Below are 10,034 nucleotides of genomic sequence, written 5' to 3'. Positions count from 1 at the left end.
CTCAGTCGGTTAAGCATCCGGCTTCGGCTCAGGTCAGATCTCACGGTTCGTGGGTTCGAGCCCCGCGTCGGGCTCTGTGCTGACAGCTAGCTCAGAGCCTGGAGCCTGTTTCAGATTCTGTATCTCCCTCTCTCTCTGACCCTCCCCTGCTCCAGCTGTCTCTCTCTGTCTCTCAAAAATAAATAAAAAGCATTAAAAAAATTAAAAAAAAAAAAAAGAATAGAGAACCCAGAACTGGGCCCACAAATGTACGGCCAATTAATTTAAAAAAATAAAAAATAAAAAAATAAAAACAAATTCTTTTTTTTAAGAAAGTTTGCAAATCACTCATAAATATAAAAGTGTTTTACAAGCTACAAGGTACTATGCAAATATAGATATAGAATTTTCCTACTGTATATACACAAAGAGAATGAAGTCTGCTCATTAGTGGGGATGGGCAGACTAACATTCACTGAATATCCATTTTACAGATGAGAAAAATGAGGTAAATTCACAGATCTAGGAATATTTGCAAATGACTAATTCAAGAGCCTGGATTTTTTATTTCTTCATCAATTTCTCTAACCTTTCAGCCAACGCACATGTCCAGTCTCACAGAAAATCCAGCTCCATCCTTCTTCCAAAACATCCTCAGAAGCTCAGTAAAGTTGAGGTTGGTCATTTTGGTTTTTACTGCTGCCAATAATATTGTGCAGGGGAGGGAAAATAACTCTCCCTCCACCCTTCCAAGTTATCTGAGACCTTATAATACAAGACAGATTAACAAGGAAAAAAGAAACAGACACTTATTACCATATAATATCATATAAAGAAGGGAAAGAACCAGGGGGAAATCAGTAACTCCTCAAGGGGGCTTAGAATTCAGGCTTAAATGCCCCCTTTATAATAGGGAGTGGGGAGGGAGAGTCAGGCCTCTTTGGGGTGAGGAAATGATTTTTAGGAAAGATGAGGGGGACCTTGAGGAAAAGATGGGAGGTACCATAGTTTGTAACAAAATCTGTGTGGGTGTGGAGTTGATGTCTACTCTGCTTTCCTGTGACAAGAGTCTCTCTTCCTTGTTGAGGAAAATCCCAGAGAACCCAACCATGACAATTGAGCTCTTTTTGGAGGAGCTGAAGCTTCTCCCTGCATTTGCTGTTTTTCAAGTGCCTACAGCTCAGAATAATCTAGACCAACGAGGCATGTCTTACAGAGACATGTCCTGAGCTCCTACAGGCATATTTTGGAGGGTCATATTCTGCAACCTTCCAACACCAACGGTCAAGTACATGCTTTTAAATTGATTTTAAAAAAACACTTATTGTTTCTTTTCTGGAATAATACATGACCATTTTCTATAATGTATTCCTGAATCCTTCAATAGCAACAGCTCATTAGGCTGACCCTATGTGGTGTGTATTAGCCCCATTGCAGAAGAAATAGCTGAAAGTTCCAGTCTTTAAAAGTGTTTTATTCAGTCTGAATAGCATTTTCCTTTTCTTCATCGGCTAGAGCCCATACGGATGCAACCGTCCATTGCTTGAAAAATGATTGTCATCTTTCTCAATAATTCTGATGAGGAGCCCTATTTTTAACTCCAATCCGAAATACATTAGGGGAGCCATCTAGTGTTTTGAAGTTGGCATTTAGGAGTTATATGGAACATCCCTCCTCCCTAAATTTGATTTACCATCTGTGTTCATTCTCAGTGTTCTGAAGCGTCAACACAGGGTATATATTTCATTTTGGGGAGAAATAAGAGTAAAAATAAGAGCTCTTTCAGCTGCCTCACACCTGATTCCTTGGTATTTGGAACAAGGAACTTAGCTCCTTGTCAGTTCCTTCTTGGGGACCAGCAAGGTAACACAGAGACAGGCAGTCCATTTGAAATAAATACATTTCAGAAGGTTCCTAAACAGGAAGCCTGGATTATAATTAGACCTTTTCCTACGCCAAAATAGGGCCAAACTTGGATATAGGCAATGCAGGTAATAGTCTACTTGATGAAATTCCAGGAACATCAGGAAAGGCCCCCAAATAGCTTCCTCTACCTTCTGTTTCATGCTTGCTAATTTCATAGCAGCTCTATCGGGATGTAACCGACATAGCATAAACTGCATATATTTAATAAGCTGTGCAAGCCCATGAGCTTCCGCACATGCACACACAAAACCCTCAATCAAACCCTCAATGAGAATAATGAATATTTAATTACCCCCCAAAATGTCATCATGCTCCCTTAGAAATCCATCCCTCATCTTCTCCTTCCTTCTCTTCTCTAGGTAACCACTGCCCTGCTTTCTGTCATTAGAGATTGCTTGGCATTTTCTAGAATTTTATAAAAATGAACTCATACAACATGTACTCTTATCTGGCTTTTTCACTCAGCTTAGTGATTTTCATGTATCAATATTTTTTTTTTTTTTTGCTCTTTGTTGATACATACCATTCCATTATAGGGCTATGCCACAGTCCCTTGATCCATTCTCCTTTTGATGAAGATTTGGACTATTTCCAGTATGGGGCTTTAATAAATAAAGCTGCCGCAAATGTGTATGTGTAAGTCTTTGTATAGACACCTATTTTCTTTTTTTGTAGGTAAATTCCCAGCAGTGGAATTACAGTTTATATGGTTGGTATTTGTATAGCTGCTTCACTTTGCATTCCCACCACCAATGTACGCATTTCAGTTGCTCCAAATCCTCACCAATACTGGTATTTTCAGTGTTTGGATAAGATCAGATTTTATCTCTTCCTTTTCTGTCCCTTGACGTTTAATTTCTTTTCCTTGCCTTGTTTTACTCACTAGAAGTTCGAACACAATGCTGAATAAAGGTAGAGAGACAGGACATCATTGCCATGTTCCTCATCTTAGAAGGGAAGCATTTCATCATTAAGTATTACATTGACTCTAGGTTTTTCAAAATGTCCCCCCTGAGGATGATAATGTTCCCTTTAATTCCTGACCTCTGAGAGTTTTGATCATGAAAAAAATATTGCATCTTGTTACATGCCTTTTCTCTACCTATTGAAATGGCTACACAATCCCTTTCTTTTTAATAGACTATTTTTTAAAGAGCAAGTTTAGGCTCACATCCAAACTGAGTGGAAGATACACAGACTCCCCATACTCTTTTTACTCTGTTTATATGATAAATTGATCTTCAAATGTGAAACCAATGTTACACTCCTGGGAAAAGCCCCACTTGGTCATGAAGCATTATCTCTTTCATATCATGGTGGGTTGGACTTGCTAAAGTGTTGTTCAGAATCAAGCACCTGAACAAATTTTGATGAAAAATGGGGAAGGAAACTTGACAGTTCTAGGTGAGCAAACACAGCATCAAGGGATAAACAAAATGAAAAAGACATTACCTGTTTTGAACTTTTGAGCCAGCAATCGTACCCAAAGTTTAATGGCTTGAGAATTCCCATCAGTTTTCCCACCAGACTGTCCAGATTGAAAATGTTAAACTGTACATTCTGAGTATTCAAAGACCCAAGGCTCAATTAAGGTGAGGAAAATATCAGATCACAGCTCTCGTATGGATATAACTAGTTAGTTTGAAAATCAGCTAATTCCCAAAAGCTGTCACGCCATTGCTGTTACCACATTGGTAAACAAATAGTTACTTGAATGTGTCTTCTCTTTCCTTTTTTTTCAGCTTTCATTTTTAATGTCATGTAGGCTTCTTACTTCTTCGGGGACCAGATCAAATTTGTAATAGAAATATAACAGTTAAAACTAAAGGAAATTTTACCAAATATCTTCCTATAAACAGTATTATTTAATCATCAGGAAGTTTTAAAATAAGCTCTTTTGGCTATAAATCATAGAAATTTGCAAAGAAAGCAATAAATATGAAGCCTCCTTCTCTCTTACCGTGCCTTTTACCCACTCCCACTCTTCCATCTGCCTGGACTCCAACACACAGCACAGGAAGAGATTGGAAACCCACCAACCATGGTCTTGGCAAGACTTCCATTAGCCAAAAGTTCCAGGCTTAAGAATTAATGTTCCTAAATCGTGATGACATTGTAACATATCACCGAGAATTGGGGGCATGAAGGAGCCATTGTAAGTAGAAAGTCTTGGGCTCATTTTTTCTGCAAATATGTGCTTGCCAAGAAGAAATTTGGCCAAAGAACAGTTTTCTCTAGACCAGCTAATTTCTGCAAGAAGACATGTATTTTCCAGTGCACACATCTCTAGTAAGCTTCAATCTCTCTTTTCCTCAATTCCCTCTCCCTATCACCCGTCTGTCCCCTCTCCTTTCTCTGTCACTGATTCTTCTCTTGCCCCCTCTTTGTCTTTCTCTTTCTCCTTCTATGTTTTAAATAATAGTTTGGAGCATGGACTCTGGATCTGATTCTGGTTCAAATTCTCACTTTGTTACTTTTTAGTAAAGTGACTTCAGCCACTTAATTTCTCCACTTCTCTGTGCCTCAGTTTTGTCATCTGCTGTAGAATGTTAAGAGAATTAAGTAAGTTAATATATAAAAACATTTAAAATGAGCTTTGGCACTTAGTAAATTCTCCATAAGAATTAGCCACCATCATCATCATCATCATCATCATCATCATCATCATCTCCTGGAACAATGGAAAGGGAGAAGCCTTTCACCTTTTCTGCATTCCTCTTGCACTCAGCTTTTGGTCTGACCACTTCCAGGTGTTAAGCACAAATTTGAAATCCCCTAGTAGAGATGCTCTCTGAGTAGCCTTAAGAAGCAGCCAGCAAGTATCCAAAAACAGAGCACAGCAAAGAAGACTATACAAAGAGAATCAACCCAGATTTGCTGCAAACATTCCTATGTCACCTCGTACAGTCATTTTACTTCTCCAGTTCTCAAACTTCCTCATCTGTGCCTTGAAGGGCTTGAATTAAAATGATTTCCTAATTCCTCCATGTTATTTCAATTCCAATGTCCAATTATATGTGATCTTTGCATTTACAAGGCACAGAATTTACAGGACATTAAGAAACGATTGATTCTGATGATATTTGGGAGTTTGTCGGAAAGGGGAGACTATCAACTCTTGTGGATATGGTCACATGGGTCATAACAAACCCAGCTCTTGACACCTCAACTCCACCTCCCAAGAGGAAAACGAAACTCATAGTGTTCTTGACTCCTGCCAGGACACCAGAGTCCCCTCCATGTGACGGTCCTTCTAACTGTAAAAAGGAGTGTATCGCCAGAGTCAGAAAGCAATGGCGCCCCTTACCTTCCTCCTATGGACCCCTTTTCTCTACTTTTCCTCTTCCCTTCCCATCCTCACTTCCTTTCCCTTCCTTCTCCTTCCCTGTCTTCACCAACACTTCCCACTGCTGCGGACATCTAGCACAAAATGCTACAGCCACTGAAGTAGATAACACCTGCCCACCCAGATCTTCTTTCTCATTTAATGGGCGGATGTCTCATTACATAAAGCCATCTTCCCAATTTCCTACAGAGAGGCTGTGTAATTTTGAATTAAAAAAAAAAAAGAAAGAGAAAAGGGTAAAGGAAAAAAACAAAAACTGGGGGGCAGGGTCATGGTGCGCCTGCGTCTGTTGGGGGTGGGCGCAGGGGGAGTTGGGGGAGCACCTGAGCGACCAGGCCTTTCCATCAGGTTTTCTTCTCTCGCTCCCCTGAGGCTTCCGGACAGCGCTTGCTCAGGGAACTCGAAACAGATTATCTAAAGCCACAGGAAAAATGGTGGAAAATTCACCGTCGCCATTGCCAGAAAGAGCGATTTATGGCTTTGTTCTTTTCTTAAGCTCCCAATTTGGCTTCATACTGTATCTTGTGTGGGCTTTTATTCCTGAATCTTGGCTAAACTCCTTAGGCTTAACCTACTGGCCTCAAAAATATAGGGTGGTTATGTTTCCCATCTACGTCCTAGTTGTTATAGCCATTGGCTGTGTACTCTTGTTTGGAATAAACATGACGAGTACCTCTCCACTCAACTCCATTCATACGATCACAGATAACTATACTGAAAATCAACAGCAGAAGGAATACCAAGAAGGCGCCATTCCAGCATTGAGAGATATTCCTATCAGTGAAGTAAACCAAATGTTCTTTCTTACAGCCAAAGAACTTAAACCAAAAGCTAAATCATATATAGACTAACAACAAGCATTCATTATAAAAGTTTTCAATGTAATAATTTTGACCATAATTATTTTGACTATCTCTCTTATTAAAACTGGATATTGAAATGTAAAAAAAAAAAAAGTAAAAACTGATCTATAGTCCTACCACAGTATTTTGGTATCTAACGTTTTCCTATGCCTGGATCTTTATATTCCCAGGGAATATCATATACTTCCACTGTGTTATAATACCATAGTTTAAATCTATACTTTTTTACTTAGCATTATTCCTTATATGCATCACAAATAAATTTGTTGTATACATTTCACATCCCTTACAATACATATGCTAAAGCTTACCGTATCTATTCCCTACTACTGAGCATTTCCGTTATTTCCAGTTTTTCATTATTATCTTTAGCACTGCAATGCACATCTTTGTGCTTTTAGCCTTTCACATATTTAGACATATTTATTTAGGATCCCATAAATTAAATCAGCCAAAGAGTATCAACATTTCTAAGCTATATATTTCCACAATGTTCTCCAAAAAACCGTACTGATTCTAATCACTTATGTGTTGTTCAGCCATTAATTCATTTAACAAACTTTTATTGCACAGCTACTATATGCAGGCACTACTGGAGGCTGGGAATAACAGTGAAAAAGGCGGACTTGAAGTTTCCGTTACTTCCAGCCATCCACAAGAACATTCTCGCACGGCACCCAGGACTGAGCCCTCCCTTACAGAGCTGAGTTGATGGCAGTAGATGTTTAAAATGCACTGATGATTCCTGTGGGTAAGTGCTTTATAGAGTTAGTCATATGTGTTCAAAAATGTTTACTTTGTGGGGTGCCTGGGTGGTTCAGTCGGTTAAGTGTCCAACTTTGGCTCAGGTCATGATCTCACAGTACGTGGGTTCGAGCCCCGTATGGGGCTCTGTGCTGACAGCTCAGAGCCTGGAGCCTGCTTCAGATTCTGCGTCTCCCTCTGTCTCTGCACCTCCCCCACTTGTGTCTGTCTCTCTCAAAAAAATAACCTTTCTGTAAGCGCGATAGACAAGGTTTGGATTTGCTTTTGTGAAGACTCCTTTTAATCCCCTAAGTCATAGGGGTGGGTTTCTGACAGCCACGTTGTGCAGAAACAGTCATAGATCATGGACCCAGGAGTGGCCGCCTGACTCAAATTGAGTGAATCAAATCCCTTCACCGAGAATTAAAACTTAGCAGAAAGACAGTGATAGATATTGATTGATTGATTGGTTGATTCTGTTTCCATAAAACCACACTGTAAGATAAATTCAGGAACAGTGAATGATCACAATCTATAAATTCATCTGTGCCACAATTCTATAAGGGCACAATTATTCCTATGTTACAGATGGAAAAACTGAGGCTTGGAGAGGTTTTAAGCCTTGAAATCAGACACTAGCTGTTTCTCAATATGGGCTTTTTACACGATAGAACTCTTGAAATGGGGCTGTCACTGCAAGTTCATTTGTCTGTCTTTCCATTAAACTGTCAGGTTCTTGAGATTTCCGTGTTCTGTTCCACAGGTGCCCAGTAAATGTTTATTCCATAAGTGAGTGAAATTATACCTGGAACTATGTGAGGTTACAAGGAGTAATAAAAACGTGGTCCACAGGAAACATTCCCAACTTACTCAAAAGTTGGAGAAGTGCAATTAATGTGTCTGAAATATGCCATGTGCCAAGACCATGTAGAGTTTAGCCTCCATTCTACAAGAATCTGCAGCAGAAAAATGACTGATGTGTTTTGTGTCCACCTAACCCAAGTATGATTAAGGAGATAAAGCTGTGACAAAAGTTTTCTTTTAAGGCACTCCAAAGCAAAGGCAAACCAAATGATGTTTTAATTGTCTGAGTGTTTTTATTCAAACACTGTGATTAACATTACTTGAAATGTGACTTCTGGGCTCATAAACTTTATGTATCCCTGTCATCAAAGTTTTTGAGGGGCTATTAGTTTAACTATGTTCCACTCCCCAATAATTTCATGATAGTAAAGAAAGTAATGAGTTCCTTTTCAGTTGTTGGAAAACATAAAAGGCTGTTGAAGGGAGATCTAAGTGATTTATGTACCAGGATCCAAAGATGCCTTGATCTTTGAGAATATTTTACATGTATATTTAATCTCCCTTCAACACATGTTTAAGTTATGCCTCAACCTATTTTTAACACCATCATAATCCTAATGGCTGTCAGAAATTTGAAAATATAATCATTCAGGATTCAATTCAGACTCTATATGAAATACTGATTTTTAGAAATCTGTCAGAATTGACAAGCCTCCACATCCTGGAGTTATAAATTAGAAAGCTTTACTTGATGATAAGGCCAGGGAGAAATTTTTCTCTAGTGTTATTGATAGATGTCCCAATCTGTCTTCAGATCAAGCAGACAAGTTTCCAATTTATTCATAGAACACATTTCACACCTCCTCTGTGTCATAAGTTGAATATTCTTCCTACAAAACACTGTATCAAAATGCATAACTGAAATTGGTTCTGTTATAAATTGTTTAAAAATAACAAAACTCTGAACTCCAATTAGTACTTTACTTACTGTGACCAGTAAATTTCTGTCATTTTAGTCACCAAGTTTGTGATGCTTTGTTACTACTGCCCTAGAAAACGAATACACCAGGCCAGTTGTCTTGTAGAATATTCCTCATTCTAGATTTGAAAGTGGTTTCTTTGTGATGTTGTTTAACTTGCTCCTCTTTCTCTTATATTTCCTATAACTTGCAAGTTACATCTAAAGGTTTGATTGGAATTAAACCAAAGATTTGTGTTGAGACTATTTCATGGGCGCTTCCACGTGCCTCCTACTGTATCACGTCAAAGGCCCACGATGTCAGGTGGTGATGCTAAGTTGGACCTCATGGTTAAGGTAGGACAATGTGTCTTTAATGACTTAAAAATTGCTTGGCTGCTTCGTGAACACCATCCAGGTGGGAAGAGGAATGGAGAAGTGGACTGTGGCGCGTGGCTTTCCATCCACCCGGCACTCTTTCCCATCCTGCTGTTCATTCCTCCAGGGACCTCCACCCCCTCTACATCTGACCCCGGTGGGAACCTCAATCCAAGAGCCTCACTCCCCACTGGCCTACGAACAGACACCTAGAAAGCCTGGACCCAGTCATTGGTTCCGAGATGGGCGTGTGAACCGTCCTAGCTCAAGGTCCTGAGGAAAAAGAGCCTGAGGCAAAACTCAGATGTGAACACACTGATAAGGAATGCAATCCCAAAGCCCTAGGCGGGGAGGGGGGAAGGGGAATAGGACTAAAGGAAGCAAAGCAAAAGAAGGTGGTACCCTACTGAGCTGGCCACAGCGCCACCAAAACTCTGGTTGTCACGGAAGACATCTTCGGAGACACCGTGTGGACACTGTGCGTCCTAACAGTCCATCAGGGAGGGAGTGGGCAGATAGCTCACCACCAGCTCCCTCCAATCTGTTTCTCACCGGCCGAATTTCATCCCATGGGACATTAGACCTGTACACCATGACTCGGGTCACTGCCAGGGAGCCACTAAAAAGCCAGCTCCCACAGCCTGGATCAGGTGCACTTCCTAAAAGTTACCCGTTGCTAGTGATATCTCAGGCCGGGTAAGCCAAAGACATGCCCAAATGCCCAAAAAGTCCGGAAGCTTTTTGTGCCTCAGCCACGACGCGGGAATCCCAGAAGTAATAAGTAAAAGACATGCGTGAGAAAGCATGTGATCTATTGCACTTAGGTTTCATCAGAGCGCGCTATTTTCACTCGGAGGCTGTCCTGACCATCCTGCAGCACATTTGTGCACCGTAGGTGATGTGCATGTACTTAGCACTAGGTGGTGGTACAGCATCGCCCGCAGCCCTTCCCTCCCCGAGCACACGGGAAACAAATGCGTTCACGCTCGGCTAAACCATTACCAACTTTCCTTCCACGTCAGAAGTCGCTGAACGG

General features: G+C 40.4%; 1 pseudogene; it reads left to right on the top strand.

Annotated features, from left to right (window-relative positions):
- The first annotated feature begins 2,341 nt into the window (after nt 1–2,341).
- On the top strand, nt 2,342–6,102 carry LOC115290529 (annotated as a pseudogene).
- The last annotated feature ends 3,932 nt before the right edge of the window (nt 6,103–10,034 follow it).

The sequence above is a fragment of the Suricata suricatta genome, chromosome 4, assembly GCF_006229205.1.
Source record: "Suricata suricatta isolate VVHF042 chromosome 4, meerkat_22Aug2017_6uvM2_HiC, whole genome shotgun sequence".
Lineage (NCBI taxonomy): Eukaryota > Metazoa > Chordata > Mammalia > Carnivora > Herpestidae > Suricata > Suricata suricatta.
Note: the sequence above shows the minus strand (reverse complement) of the source record. Positions and strands in the feature narration are given on the sequence as shown.